Raw genomic sequence first — 17,106 nt, forward strand, 5'->3', positions numbered from 1 at the left:
CATTCATCAGAGTTTCTGCATGTTTAAGTCAAGATTACATAAAAATTTATAAATGTTTTAATTTAGTTCACTTATTTTATATATTTAAAGCTTTGAGTGCACATATATGGATGTATGTGGTAGGAAGTTTTAGAGAACAGGAATATGTGTGTTTGTGTGTGTATGCATATGTATAAAGAATTTAAATCTTTCTGTTGCCTTAAAACAGCATTTCAACACATTTTAAAAAAATTGACCTACTTCCCTAATGGGTTATGTTATATTTACTATATTTAAAGTCCCAATACTTGGATATCTATTTTTAGACTATTTTCCTTTGATTGGTTAAATATTTCTAAGTTAAATATTTCTAAGTTAATAAAAGTGAAAAGAGGACTACCACTTAATACTCTTATTCAAAACAATATTTTCTGTTTCAAAGAATTATTTACCGCATAAGTAACAAAATAATTCAGATCTTGAAATCTATGAACTTTTTTCTTACAATATATTAAATGTCAAATTAATTTGGAAAAGAAGTCACATCTTGATCACGTTGAATAATTCTATATAGGAGGTCAAAATATATCTGTATTTATTCAGGTCTTTTAGATTCTACAGCAATTCTGTTTTCTTTTTCTTTTTCTTATTTTTTATTTATTTAAATTTATTTAGGTGACAATGGTTAATAAAATGATATAGGTTTCATTTACAATTCAATAATAGATCAGATGTATATTTTCGTCATATAGGTTTTTCACTTTTTTTGAGTGAATTTCCATATGTTTTTAATTTGGATATATTAATGAAAAATGTCTTTTTCATATTGTATTTTCTAAATAATTATGGCCAATATTCAAGAAAGTTAGTAATAAATATTTATGAGTTTATTCAATCCAGTCACTTTACTGACCTCTCTTATTTAATATGATAGATTCAATTAATTCTTTTGGATTATTGCTGAATAATGATGATATCATCTTAATGATTTTCCTTTCTAATATCTGCTTACTAATATTTCATATTTCTCTTTCTTGTATTATTATGTTATTTAACAGAGTAAAACATGAGATAATAACTGTGATGAGAAGAAACCTTGACTTAATATTTGCTTTAATGGGGATGCTTGTGATATTTCTCCATTAAAAAAGTATTCACTAAAGATTATTATCTTCACCTGCATGTCACTGTCCTAGAAGGAAGTGATATTAGTGTTCAGAGGAACAACTGAATATTTAGAGAGTTTACAAGATTAGCAGATTAAAGAAATGGTGAAGTATCCAGTACTTGCAACAGTGGGAAGTATTTACTGCCCTAATTATGAAGGGGCAAAAGGAGGAGTTCTTTTTCTTTTTCAGAACATGGTAATTATTGTAACAGAGAACAGAAGGTACTAACCTTCTGTTGTCGGTGGCTTGATCAGAGGGACACAGCCGTTTCTAATCCATGGCCCATGAGGGAACATGACAGATGAATTAGGACCTAAATGTCTTTTTTTTTTTTTTTCATTCTCTGATCTTTTGTTATTTTCTCCCATGGGCTGAACCTAACCGACAGCTAAAGGACCAATTTGCTTGGTTGAAACAACCAAGGGGATCAGCTTTTTAGGGTCCAGAATAATGTGGAAAAGATAAGAGTTGCATTTGTAGGAGCAGATACAGCACATCCATGACGGTCAATCCTTTTTGCCACTATACACTGTTGACATTAGACAGGAATAAAACTGTATCTCCAACACAGGAAACCTTCAAAGTTCCTTTAGCTTCCATAGCACCAATTGATTTGAACTGAGACATACTTCTACTTCAAATCTAAATTGAACCACCAATCCTCTTCATTTGAAGTAGCAGTCAGAAAGAAAAGAAAAAGAACTGAAAGTATTGATGAAATGATTACATAAAATAAAACATCCACTTTAGTCTAAAATTTGTCATGTGACCAAATTTAATACTCATGACTTTTGAACCACTAATTTTGTATTCCTTTTACTTTCTTCCAGTGTTTTTGCTGGGCTGCGTTTTCACACAGTTGGGTGATTCAAAACTTCATTACCATAGGACTCAAATCTATAATGGTTCTATTTTATTAGTTTGCCTCAGTTTCTCATTGCTCTCTACTCAGCATGGCACTAGAAGGAGGGTTCAGACGTCATCTTCCATGCCTTACTTTGTATGCAGAAACCGAATTTCCTTGTGTTAATTAGGATCAAGTGTTCAACTCGGTCAAGGGATCTTTCTGCCTGTTTCATCAGCATGGGGAGCCCAACATAACTATGGACAGTTTCCATTTAAAATTTAATGGAACAATGACTGTGTTCATTGGTAGAAGCATTCCTCTGTGGGCACAAAAGCATCTAAACATATTAATTCAAAATTCCAAGTACCTGAATCAAGAATACCTTAAATGGGTTAGTATATGTAACAGGTATAAGAGTGATGAGGGTCTTTCTGACCTCTACATTTGATTCACTGATTCGTTCATTCTGCCTAAGTGAAGCTCTTGGCATAAGTATATACCACATCCTTTAGGATAAAGAAGCAATATTGTTTTATTTTGTCTCTTTTCTCAGGCAGCACTGTCATAGAGCCTTTATGATCATAGAGCCTTTATGATTCTTATTTTTTAATTTGTTTATGTGGTGTATCACATTAATTGATATGCATATATTGAACCATCCCAGTGCCTCTGGGATTAAGCTCTCTTGATCGTGGTGTATAATATTTTTAATATGTTGCTGTATTCGGTTCATTAGTATCTTATTTAGCATTTTTGCATTTGTGTTCAGGAGAAATATTGGTTTGTAGTTTTGTTTTTTTGTGTGTTATCTTCACTAGGTTTTGCTATCAGAGTAATATTGGCCTCATAAAATGAGTTGAGAAGTATTGCCTCCTCTTTGATTTTTTGGAAGAATTTGATGAGAGTAGGTATTAAATCTTCTTAGAATGTTTGGTAGAATTCACTGGTGAAGACATCTGGTCCTGGACATTTACTTTTTGGTAGGTTTTTGATAATTGCTTCAATTTCCATACTGCTGATCGATCTATTTAGATTTTCCAGTTCTTCTTGATTCAGTCTAGGAAGATTATATTTTTCTAAGTACTGGTCCATTTCTTCTAGGTTATTAACTTTGGTGTTTATATACATTTTCATAGTATTCTTATATGATCTTTCATATTTCTGCAGTGTCTGTTGTAACTTCCTCTCTTTCATCCCTGATTTTGTTTATTTGTGTTCTTTCTCTTTTTTCTTTAGTGAGTCTAGCCAGGGTTTTGTCAATAAGTCAATATATGAGATAGGCAACTCTCTGACAGTTTTCTATATTTGTCCCCAAAGTCTGTTCAATCACATTCACATTTTAGAGGTGGCATTTTTCCTTTACGCTAAAGAAATTGACTTGTAAAACGTGATATTTCTTTAAAATTCACCTAATTTTTTCATTTTTAAAAAATCAGATGAGCAGATTATATTTCTTAAGATCTCAAAATTTTTTCTGCTTCATTTTTAATTCTGTTTGTGTGTTTGTGTGTACTTGTGTATTCTCAAACAAAATATTGCTTTCATTGTACTTTTTTGGCTGGGAAGAATTTAATATATTTATTTCTGCTCAGATGCTCTCTTATGTGGGTTAAAATTCAGTTTAATTGAATGAAGTTTAATAAGCATTTAATGAATACTCCTATTGTGCCTGGTTCTTTCGTTGTTGTGGGTGCCTTATTCCTCAGTTTTTGGTGCTCATAGTAAAGTAACTCAGAAAGTCAGCTAACGTTTATGTAGCCTATAATTTTATGCTCCTACACTAGATATTATTTTATTTAAAAATATAAATAAAGCTATTAGAGATGAGATTGTTTTCATGGTGGCTCTCAGTAAGCCAGAAATCATTCAAGAAAACAAGATTTGATACATACTGTAAAAAATAGTTTTTGTGAGAGATAGTCGGGAGAAAGCAACTTTTCTATTGTGCTATAAATCATCTCACAAGTATGCGAACTCACATATGCCTCCCAGTTAGAATACTGAGGTCTCATCATTGTATTTGAAGCAAAAAATCTGTGAAAGTAAAAGGAGTAATTGTGAATGAGATTCCAATATCTCATTTTCTAAAGAGTTATGATATGTGAGGCCTTATAGAACAAACATCATTGAATAAGACATCACATTTTTGACGTAAAGCTTGCAATCCTCTCAAATTCATTATTGGCATTTTTGTTTGCAGCCTCTGACACCTGAGTTCTACACGTGCAGAAAAGCACATGGAAAATAGGGACAATGTGACTGAGTTCATTTTTCTGGGGCTCATGCAAAGCTCTGAGGCACAAAAAATACTGTTGTGTTCTTACTCATCTACATTGTGAAGATACTGGGCATTCTGCTTATCATGGTGACCATGATGGACGCCAGTCAATAGGTTCCCCCATGTACTTTTTTCTGCTAGATGCTGAAATAGATGCTGTTTATTATACTGCCTTTGCTCCCCAAATGATTGTAGACTTGCTCTATGAGAAAAAGACTATTTCCTTCCATGCTTGTATGACTCAAGCCTTCATAGATCATTTCTTTGCTGGTGCTGAAGTCATTCTTCTGGTGGTGATGGCTTATGACCTGTATGTAAACGTCTTCATTATTTGATCATCATGAATCGGTGGGTATGTGTTCTCATGCTGCTCGTGGCCTGGACTGGAGGTTTTTTCATTGTACTGACTCAATTTCTCTTTATTTATCAGCTCCCTTTCTGTGGCCCCGATGTCACTGACAACTTCGCATGTGACACATACCCGTTATTGAAACTTGCTTGCATCAACACCTACCTCATTAGACTTTCTACGGTAGCTAATGGAGGGGCAATTTGCACTGTCGTCTTCTTCATTCTCCTAGTTTCCTATGGGGTCATATTATTCTCCCTTAAGACTCATGGTTTGGAAGGGAAACACAAAGCCTTCTACACATGTGCTGTGGTCATTTTATTCTTTGTTCCTTGTATCTTCCTGTATGCAAGGCCTAATTTCACCTTTCCCTCAGATAAATTCGTGACTGTAGTTTTAACTTTCATTATTCCTATGTTGAACCCCTTAATCTACACACTGAGAAATGCAGAAATGAAAAATGCCATGAGGAGGCTTTGCAGTAAATATGTGGTCTCAGCTGGAAGAGGGCTGCATCCTTCGTGACAAACATGATATTTTTTTTTTCAGTGAATCAAGGAGCAATTTCACTATCAGTGATTACATTTAAAAATCATTTCCTTTGAGTTATTTAGCCTCATTACTCTGAAATGGCCATATGTATTAATCTTTATCTAAGTGGGATATGTTAGAGCTCTTTGAGAAAAAGAGAAACGCATAGATTTAATCTCTTATATAGATAATCATACTGTGTTAAGATTCTTCAGTGGACTTTTTTCTTTTTTTTTGATTTTATTTCAGGTTCCTGTTAGGGGAGTATGGTACCTCCCTGTTGCAGAGAAATGTGACCTCTTAAAACTTCATCCCTTAAATCTAAGAGTTTAATATTTTAAAATTAACAATCCAGATTATTAAAAAAATTGCTAATCTAACAGTAAAAACAAAATCTTTGTTAAATAAATTAATGTAAAAAAATCACAGCATGTGTCGTAACTGAGGATGAATCTATGAGAAATGAATTACTAACTTCTTACTGTGATGGTACCCTATAGGCAATTTTGTATATTCTGATCAAGTTTTGGACTGAAAATTTAAATAGTTCAACGCATTTGGTACATCTAAATCCAATGGTCTCTTTCAGTGGTTGAAATACATATTTAAGTCACTCATATCAGTAGAGCCCCAGAGTCTGCCTACATTAAATTAACTCTTGAGTTATGCTTTTTATATGCAATAAATGTTAAATGTTTTGGGAACAGATCATTTTGTTTTACATGACAAATGCCTTTCTGATTCTCTGTGAACTATGATTCTTGACATAAGTGATAATTTAAGGTAACTTCTGTGTTTACAATTGCTCTGTAGAAGTTCTGGGGGTCAAATACTGTATTACAAAGATCATTTTTTTAAGGCTCTGGCATTACATGTTTCCTTGTTGAGAGGTCAGCCTATAACATAGATACTATAGTATCAACTTGGTATTTTTTTGCCTTCATACATTTTTCAATTTATAATTGGATTTACTTAGTGTATTTAACAACATTAATGACTTTATTTATTTAATGCATATTGAATGAATGCCAGGCACAAAGTTTTATTTATTCTTCAGTGGATGAAATAAAAACACTGCAGTGTTTCAGATACTATTATAGTATACAAAAATCGCCCCTCAATTTAAAAGACCAACAATCACTTTATTATTTCAGGTGGTTTCAGTGGACCAGGAATTTGAGCACTTCTGCTGAGTATTTCTGGTTCAGCATCTCTCATGAGCCTGTGGTCAGAAAGTGGCTGAGGCTGAAGTCATCTAAAAAGTTTCTTCACTCACATATCTGGTACGTAGGCTTGCAAGTCTTGAACAGTGGGAACGGGACTAGCTGGCACTCCCTAATGCAATAGAACTAGTGTTCTTATAGGGAAACCAGAGCTCTCTGTGTGTGCACAGAGGAAAGGTCATGTGAGGACAGAGTGAAAAGGCAGAGTCTGCAAGCCAGGCAGAGAGGCCTCACCATGCTCATTTATTGTCATTTTGATCTTGAACTTCTAGGATCCAGAACTGTGAGAAAATAAATGTATGTTTTTTGAGCCACCCAGTCTGTGGTATTTTGTAATGGCAGCCCAAGCAAACTAGTAGTATGATATGATGATGATTGATGATGATGATGATGATAAAAATTATTGAATCTGAATTGAATCACCAGATTTCAGATCAGGAAAATCATGGCTCCTCATCCAGTCACCACATGTGAATAGATTCCACATCCAGAGTTTTAGAATGAAGGATTTGTCAGGTATCCTTGAATGAGAACTCTGTGATGTTACGACAAACAAAAACGTTGGTGTCAATCTTCATTCGAACCCTTCTCTGAGGGCTCTGAGACTGTTTACCAGGGGAACTGTGCTCTGGGCATAGAGAAACTCTTTAATCTTTCTGGAGATTGCTGGAAATACATTCTAAGCTAACAATCATTCCCAGGTGGCAAAATGCCACTGTGGTCCACTGGTCAGAAAGCAGACTGAAGGTGAACAACTATTGGCCCAAAGCTGTCAAAGGGGGCCAATTTTGTTTGTTACTGTATAGTGAGAGTAAATGTATTCTATAGGAAGCAGCCATTTCCATAGTGGGTCTCTGATCACGGGAGTAATGTCACCATGGTAGGAAGGACTGAGTAGATGTAATTTCTTTTAATCTTCCTTTCTAAAACAGTAAGCAAAAGGGGCACCATCTCCTTGGTCTACCAAAGAGATTGGAGAGATGCAAAGAGAGTATCTTATCACATTTCTATTTAATTTACTTGTTTGGCTTGGGAATAAAATGAAAGACAGGCTAAATCTGTTTGGAAAATGGGATCTTAAAAAATTCCTGTATCACTAATCTTTTCATTTAGTGATGCCTTCGTATATGAAAATTCTATAGGACAAAGTCAAAGGATACCTTTAATTATAATCTCTCAACATCTTTATTTCCTAAGGCAGGTCTCACTTGGAAAACAACGAGGTTCATTGAAATAATCATATAGATTAATTAGACAAATAAAACAATGTCTTTTGTTCAAATTACTTGGTAACAAGGGAGATTATCAGCTATTCCATGTAACAGAAAGATAAAATGATTGGGACATGGAAACTGAAATTTTTATCCTAAATCTGTCACCATCTGAATGTGTAATTTTAGAAATGTTTACTTCTCTGGGTCTCAGTTTCTTCTAATGCAAAACAAAAGGAGTGTATCAGATACTCTCCAATGATCCCTTCAATACTCAATGCCTCAGATTTTTATCGTTTATTATTTAAGATAAAATTCTGGTCTTCATGTACTTGCATTACCAGAAAACTCTCATTATAATATAATCTGAAATACAGCATTATTATTCTGCATAAAGTGAACAAAGTCCAATACTTACCAGAGACTTGTGACTTTTGGAGAGCTCTTAAATTAGGCAAAGACACTGTGGAACTGAAAGAGCAGAAACCGGCTTTTAGCTACATCACGTACTAGTTACACCAACCTGGGCAAATGAAATAAACCATTGTAAGCCTCGAGCTTTCTATGAACTGAGAATAACGTACTCATCTCATGGGATTAATTTGAGATTAAATATTAAGGTGGATTACAAATAATAAGTGTTCAATTTATGATACAATATGGTTACTAGTGAATTTTGGGCCGATTAGAAATGGATAAGGATACTAATGTTACTGATTTAGCAAAGTAAATAAATAAGTGGATTTGTAATTCTAAATTCTCTTGAAAGAGGAAATGTGAAATTATTAGAGATAGAAGTTGGCATATTTCAAATCCCCAAGTGTTTTTGAATCTACTAACTATGCCTCTATAAGTCCATAAATTGGGATGAGAAAGTCTTCTTAAGGCCTTTGTTGAAAGATGGATGTTAAAGAAGGATCATGGTTACTACCTTGGTAAGTTTTAATGTGGGAAGTAATGTTGGGCCAAGGTCAAGATCAATACTTGAGGCCAGGCAAATGAATTGTATCTACTGGGCTGCTCCTCACTAATTGTATGTCCTGAGTACAAGACTTATCCTATCCATGTCTAATTTTCCTATCTGTAAAATAGAAGAAAATTTCAACCACATATAACTCTTTTAAAAAGTAAAAAATGAGATAATTTATGCAAGATGCTTTGCATAGCACCTAGCCTATACCAGTCAATGACATTTTTTAACCCTTACCTATAATAATAATGGCTAGCCTTTATACAGAATTTTATAATTTATCAAATTATTTACATCTCTTAAGAGGAAAGTAGGCTTAATTTCTTAGTCCTAAGTCTTCTCAGAATTTGTAGTATTTCTGAAAGCACAAAAATGGAAATCGAGATGAGAAGGTTAATGGAACATTCAGAAAAATATTTAAAAAATTTTAAAATGTGTCTTTTCTAAATTTAGAATACTATATAGTCATAGGAAAAACAAAATACGGACAAGTGAAAAGAAAAATAGTTTAGTTTCAGCATTGTGATAAACCTATGAATTAATAATGCTTTTCTTTATTTACTTTCTGTATATTTTCCTGCATAATTTTACATAATTGTGCCTGTAATGTTCAAAGATATAGAACATTTCACAATGTAACAAATGGACGTAATTACATCATGACAGATTCTGGATAAATGTTTCTTTAATTCTTGAGTTAAAAAGAAATGCCTCATTTAACTGCACTGAAAAGACTTACAGCATTTGTACTAGCTGATTGTTTAGTAGACTCATGTGTAGTTTGGTACTTAATGAAAAAGAGCATTGCTGGGAGAGGTGTTCTTTGTTGATCCATGTATGTTTTGGAGTGAGAGAGGTTATTTATTAGAATGTCATGGTTATTGGTGGAAAATGTGGCTTCTGGCATCACATTTGAGAGCAGCTGAACCTAAGAAATTCTTTCTCCAAGAGTTGAGAAGTCCTACTCAACAAAATATAGAAAATAATTGAAACCTCAGCTTCCAAATAACAATCTTATGTTTCCAGAAGCGATGGGACACTCAGGTGGTTCTTTCAAGATTAGGCATTTAGAAAACCACCAATCCTCTTCATGTGAAGTAGCATGGGGGAAAGAAAAGCATGGAAGAGCTAAAGAAGTGATCCACTTCAGTCTAAGCTAAGTGCGTGTGTGTGTGTATATATATATATATATATATATATATATATATATATATATATATATATATATAATATATAGGTACCTACTATCATATTTACTCTTTTTTACATTTGCTCAAATATTTATCTTATTTTATTTATGCTATAATTATGGGTGTTTTTCCATAACTTATATTTTAATATTCTTTTATTTCTGAGGTTGATAATTTGGATTTTTTTTTCTTCTGTATTACTCTTGCTAGAGGTTTATCAGTTTTATTATAGAAGTACCAATTTTTGGCTGTTTTGATTTTCTCTATATCTCTATCTTATTGATATTTTTATCTTATTTTTATTATGCCCTTCCATAAAATTTTTCTATGTAAACTATTTCTGTTTCATTAGGGAGCTTAGTTATGCCACTCCATCTTTCTGGGAGTAACCCTCTGATATTACCTATGACACAAAGTGCACTTGTGTCAAATTGTGTCTCTATGAACATCCACTTACTTCTGGTAGTTGTCTTTCAAATGAGCTACATTGGGCCCCTGTATCAGGGAATTATTGAATCAAAATCCCGGTGTTCATGACAGGGTGGTGGGATTAGCCTTCTACCAAAGTCTCTAGGCTGCAATCATTCATGTAGCAGATACTTCTGAGAACATCCGAGTTCCAGGATTATGGGGTTCCACTGGTAACTTTGCATGAGAAATCCCCTAGCGTCAGTGTCATGTCTTTCTTGTTACTGGGATGGGATAGGGATAGTAATGAATTTGGTAGGATTTTTTTGCATATCTCTAAAGGTCATGGATCATTTTTCCCCCAGAAATTTGTCTAATAGGTCTTGGCTTTGTATTTTGGCTGGATTGATCAGTCAAACTGGACTATTGAGATTTTCCAGAGCTCGCATACCCTCTCAAGCTTATTCTTTAAAAAAAATTCTATTATAATGTTTTCAGTATAATAAATTAACTTATTTTGAGTGTGTTCAATCTAAACTTTTTTTCAGAAAATTATGCAATTGATGTGGTTTGTCAAGAATTACTGGGATTATTGCACATTTTGAGACAACATTCATATGAACTATTATTTTCAGTGTATCATTCTTATTGGAGTATGTAAATTCAGCTTCTGGTTGTTGTAAACATCTATTGATCTAGCAAATACTTTTACTTCATTTACATAAGCAGAAAGCATTAGTATGTCTTCGAATTCATCTGGAAAGGACATAGAGGATTAAACCTATACATATATTAGTTCTCCAGTTCTGAGTCATAATTGAGTCCAAAGTAACCTTGATCATGTCAGATAGTTCTTCTAAATTAAGGATGACCTCTCTCTCTTCTGCCACGTACCACTGAAAGAAGAACAATGCTTAACTGTATTATTTTAATTTCAGGAGCAATACATGTAACATTCCCGGTTGGTAAATTTAATCGATTCCCTAGGTAGCTGAAATCCACCAACTTTTGTTGGGCTCAGCACATAATTAAAATCTTCAGCCTGTTCAGAGACATATTTAATGCCTTTTTACTTATGGCCCTTACCTAGTACACAATATTAAATTAAATATATATGAAGGGACAATGCTCAATGGAGCCCATAGTAAGACACATTAAGGAAATAACAGTGGAAGCCCTCAGAGACTTCTCGTAGGGGCAGGCTCTTGGAAAATAATTCTTTTCTTGCAGAAATGGTTGCTCACTTGATACTGGACTGAAAATAAGGAATTGCATTATTTGACTGAAAATCATTATGGTTTCAGCTGACATAGATTCAGGCCTTCAAACCATACAACTGTGATTACTGGTCTTTTCAAGAATTGAAACATCAACTTCAGTAACTTCCTCAGGACCAAGTCTCCACTTCTGAGCCTCAGGGCCTCTAGAGCAGAGATAACAGCTGGAGAAGGACCTCCTTTTATAGGAGTATGTTAGAGTCAGGGATCCTGAGACTATGTCTCCCTTCATTTGGTTTAAATATTATTTGCTTTACCTAAAGATTCCCTAATTTGAAGCTCATAAATTTGCATCCACATTATTAATTTTCTTTTCAAATTTGAGGCTTTTCATACATTTCGCTGTCTGCTAATCTTTCTTGGCCAGACCCCATTTTTTTTTTCTAAGGATTGTTCTAAGGCAGAAAACTGCAGAAGAGTTTCCTTTATTTGAATTTGTTCCAAATATTTAAAGAAACGAATCTATAATCACCCTACATTCTCTGTCCTTGTTTCCCCGCCAGCTTTACTTATTTAGTTGCTCATATTTACATTGTAGAATTCAATAAGTTTTTTCAATTGTAATTGGCATACAATAATACATTAGTTTCAGTTGTACATCGTAGTGATTAGAGCTCGTGATCACCCCACCAAATCTCGAACCCCTCTTCCCTTTGCATATATATTACTACATTGTTGACTATTTTCCTTATGCTATACTTTATACCTCCATGACTATTTTAACTATCCATCGTATTTCTTAATCCCTTTGCCCTTTTTCACCATCCTCCCTCAAACCTCCTACTGTCTAGTAGCCCTCAAAATATTCTCTGTATCTGTGAGTTTGTTTCCATTTTTGTTGTTATTATCATTTATTTTGTTCTTTAGATTATGCATGTACATGAAATCACATGGTATTTGCCTTCCTCTGTCTGACTTACTTCATTCAGCGCAATACCCTCTAGATCCATCAAGGCAATATCTTTTTCCATCCCCTTCCTTTTACTCTATGTGTGCCTTTTAATCCGAAGTGAGTCTCTTGTAGGCAGAATATGTAGGGGTCTTGTTTTCTTATCCATTCAGCCACCCTATCCTTCGGCTGGAGCACTTAATTCTTTTTCATCTGAGGTACTCTTAGATAGATAGGCAGCTAGTATTATTTTTTATTCATGATTTGATATGTGTTTTTTTTCTTTGTAAAGAAGTCCCTCCAACATTTTCTGTAATAGTAGTTTGGTGTTGAGGAATTTCCTTTAAAAAGTAATGGTTTAAAAAGGCAGAGGCTGTGTCTGCCCATATAAATGGAATAATGATTTTTCTGATGAACATACCTGAGAGATTACTGAAAACTTAAATTTCTGCCAAGGCAGGAGTCTCTCTTAACTGATATCTGGTCCTCTAGATCTGGCATCCCCAACCCCTGGGCCCAGGAGTGGTACAGTTCCGTGGCCTTTTAGGAAACTGGCCGCACAGCAGGAGGTGAGTGGCAGATGAGCTAGAGAAGCTTCATGTGTATTTACAGCCACTGCCCAGTGCTAGCGTCACCGCCTCAGCTGCACTTTAGATCATCAGGCATTAGATTCTTGTAGGAGCACCAGTCTCTGGTGCAAAAAAGGTTGGGGACCGCTGCTTTAGATTTTTTCTTATTATTCTTCCCTTTGCATCAATATCTCTCATTGATGATAGAAAGTGGAAGGTCTAAATTTTCTAGGATGAGTTAGAAATAGGTAGAGACATATTTTTAATTAGGAAAGAAGTGTCCTTAGGGATGAGTTGTTTGAATGACTGAAAGGCTAACAAGTTCTACTATTACCAGTGAGAACGCTGTCATTGGCTATTTCAGGAAGATAAATCCCAGCATTTATCTCATTAGGTACGGAGAGACATTACTGGTCAGAGATGTGAGTGCTATCCTAAATCCTCAAAATAAAGTACTTTTTTGTTGCCTCACATAATTGACTGAGAAGAGGTACATTCAAATAATTAATTTCAGTTTTGAGTCCAATTTTTATGTAGTCATGTGAATATGGCAGCTTTGTTTCTCTCCGAAAAAATTTTCCCAGCAGGTGAGACTATTCTACTATTTTTGAACAGTAAATATATATTATATATATTTTTATTTAAGGGTCTTTATATTGTAGACATCCACATTGAATACTGCTACACTTATCTGAAAGATTGAGGTGATGGGGTGTCTACGTGGAAATATGGATAGTGTGGCCATGTGAAATTATCTGTAGATCTACTAATCAACTAGTCATTATTGTGTGTCCTGTGGTCACGCACAGATACGTGATGTATCTACAGTTACTGTCAGTGAAAGAAGCACTGATTGTAAAGAGAAAGGCAAAGACCTGAGGTGAGTTCTTAAAACAACCAACAAAAGATGCTCTTTGAAAATTCATACAATATATTTAAATATAACTAATATCTTAATTATTTATTTTTACTGAAGGAGGTCTGAAATAAAATTAAACTGGTATAACACAGAAGGTAACCAGAATATACAAAATGTATTTCATTTTAATATTACAGTTTGATATATTTATTGTCCATTTTGCTAAATAACAAAAAAAAACATATAATGCAACACAAATGAACAAATGGATTTATAATTGTGGTTCTTGGGCTATTATATTTTACATAATATGTTAATATTTATAATTGCCTTAAAATTTTATACCAGAAACTTAAAATTGTACACACTGAAATTTGTTAGAATATAAAGTAATAAATGCCAGCTGTAATTTGGAAGTTCTGATATGGGATTTTGGATTCTGATATGGAAATTTCATTATGGGATTTTCAGATTCTCATATGCGTGAACCTTTTAAAATAATCACAGCAACACATATTTCTACATAGTCATAAAGAAACCTGTGCTCGGGGAACTACCTCGCTAACTCTCACTTATTGAGAGTCATAAAACTACAATATCAAGTACTATAGAGATATTTTGTTACTATAAAATTTTATCTTTTAAAAAAGCTATATATTTAAGAAGCTATATTAAATGATGTTTTTTAAACAAAGAAGTGTTAACTTAGTGGTTTAAATTGAAAGACCAGTAACACCATCTTTCAGTTTTTATAGAATAGAATCATTGATGACTTAAATGACAGAATAGTTTACTCACCTAATTTTTACATCTAAATAATTTAACTGGCTAATAGAAGATTTATCCTGGTGCAAACCAACAGTGATGATTAATAAGAGTAAGGGCACTGGCAGATCCTGCAGAAAGTAAAAAGTGGGAAAGAAATAATTGGATGTAGATTACCTTATATCTTCTGTTCTTCAGTAGATGTGACTTTATCAGTCTGTAGCATCAGCGATGATAGAATGCCTGAATAAACTGGAGTAGCAATGTGAGTGAGGCGTGTAGAGTGTTCATCACAGCTGGCTCCTACGAGAAAGCTCAGCTTTTTCTGCATAGTCCTCCCTCCCTCTCCCCGCCAAATCTGTGTGGTTGGATTCAGCTTCTCCATTTGAGGTTTAGTAATCCTGTCTTTTCCTCAGCAGTGAATAAGCAAAGAGTTTGGGTTTGTATCTCTAGTTGTGCAACTTTTTTCGTTTGTTTAAGTTTGTCCTTTTCATTGTATGTGGGAAATCTGAGGAATCGAATCTTTTCTTTTTGCATTTTCTTTTCTTTATTAAAATGTGTTACGTGTATTTTTGTTATTTCTTCTCAAGAGGCCTCCTGAATAACTTCTGGAAGACATAGGGGATTGGGCCTTCAGCACTTCCTCATTCAAGAAAATCTTTTTGAAGACTTTTAAGGAATGCTAATATCACTTACTTATCACATTAATATTCTTATTACTTGTGGATATTGATCTCATAAATATAATTTCTCCTTCCTCATTTGACCCTTCATTCCTTTCATTTCCCACTATTTAGGTCTTCCTGAGGTGCATGGATCATATTTTTTTCTCCATTATTCTGCTTGCTTCTAGTCAAAATACATTCCATCACAGCAAATGCTATACCTCATACATCCTACAATGGGTCATCCCTAAGACATCCAATCTTACCCCATGCCCACAGAGGGGTTTGCAAATTATAGTTATAACATTCTTTTGATCGTGGACTGTGTTTATATTCCTTATGAAATTGACAAAGATCCAGATGATTTCTTCTGATGCAGTGTTCATAGTGAAGCATTCAAGAATATTGATCACAGCTGTCATTTAGTGAAACTTTATGGGTACCAGGTGGTCTTCAGGTATTTGACTCATAATAAAATAACCGCCACTATTAGTACCTCATTATAAATATGATGAAACTGAGGAACAGAGAGGTTTATAATGTTGCTCATGTTCACCTAGACAGGAAGTGGCAAAGCTGGAGTTTCAACACAGGAAATGCAGCTTCAGAGTCCATGTTATTCATCATTGTGCTACACTCTCCCCCGGAGGATGTTTTGGGTGTTAAATAGTTAGATGCTGAATGAGTATCTTGTAGTTATTATTCAATCTTTGTAATTGTAAAATCCCATTTATCACTGGCTAACATTGTTCAAGTCAGAATGATAGGCCTAGAGATTTTTCTTTAATTATAAAGATATGAAAAATGTCAGCAGAATAGAATAATAAGTTGGTGCTGCACAAAAAGTTTTATAGATACTTAGACTGCAAAGATTTCTGAGGTTTTCCAGTTCAAGTCCATTATTTTCCAATGAGACAGACATGCAATTACATTTTAAATGGCTCAAACCGATGCCTTCTCACACTTTGCTCAGACATCCCCTTGAGTATGCTGCCTTTTGGAATCTAGACCCTGAAAATCTGTTTTAGATCTCTCTCAAACCTAAGAAGCATTAAAAATAAAATCATGTCCCCTTTTCCTTATCTCCCTTTTCAGTGTCTGTGTTCTCCTCCCTCATTACCTAGGTTACCGCAAGTTTTGAATAAAAGGATACTAGCTTCTAATATAATTCAGTTAGTTTAAGAATACGCTCTGAATACCTAATAGTGTATGCGTGTTAAGGGTTGTGGGCTAGGCAGAGATTAAGCGGACAAAACTAAAATTCCTTAAATAGGTGACAGTCAAAGAAAAACACCTGGCAGTCACAGAATCAGATCAAATCACTGGCAGAACGATGTGCTAAATAATTTTGTAGGTATTTGATACAGTTCAAAGAATGGTCTCTTGAAATTTAATGAGATATCCATGAAGACTGAACATCCTGAGTCATGGAAGACTGAACCTCTAATTGTGGATCACCACAGTATTAAGTGAGTTATTTCAGTAGAGCCTTTATTTTTGATGGGACTTAGATCATATTGTCAAGATACTTACCACAAATGCTACCAACTCAGATGGCTTACTCTATGCCAGTGTGTTATATATTTGTTTTGCCACCAGCAGAGATGAGTTTCTGAAGGGCTGGAACCCTGTTCCAGTTTATCACTGTTGACTTCTGTGCCACAGACTGACATGATTTAAAGAAGACTATAAGAAACGTGTGATTGATGTCGGGCTTTTGATTCCTCTTCTCTGTGGATGATCCACGAAGACTTAGAGATAGAACCTTTTACTTGTAGCACCAGCAAAATTATCTGAAGAGAAATTGTCAAGAGAAGGTATAATGGGCTCTTTGGATTCATAGATATTTACTAAAAATTTATTGTGTGTAAACCACTGTAGAAGATACAATCAGAAGTTGTATCCAGAGCATAATGGATGTGTTCAT

The 17,106-nt window shown here is 34.3% G+C and overlaps 1 pseudogene; it reads left to right on the forward strand.

Moving 5' to 3' along the window:
- The first annotated feature begins 4,169 nt into the window (after positions 1-4,169).
- LOC120596704 (olfactory receptor 4A15-like) lies at positions 4,170-5,147 on the forward strand (annotated as a pseudogene).
- The last annotated feature ends 11,959 nt before the right edge of the window (positions 5,148-17,106 follow it).

The sequence above is a fragment of the Pteropus medius genome, unplaced genomic scaffold, assembly GCF_902729225.1.
Source record: "Pteropus medius unplaced genomic scaffold, Ma_sr-lr_union100, whole genome shotgun sequence".
NCBI classification, from domain to species: domain Eukaryota; kingdom Metazoa; phylum Chordata; class Mammalia; order Chiroptera; family Pteropodidae; genus Pteropus; species Pteropus medius.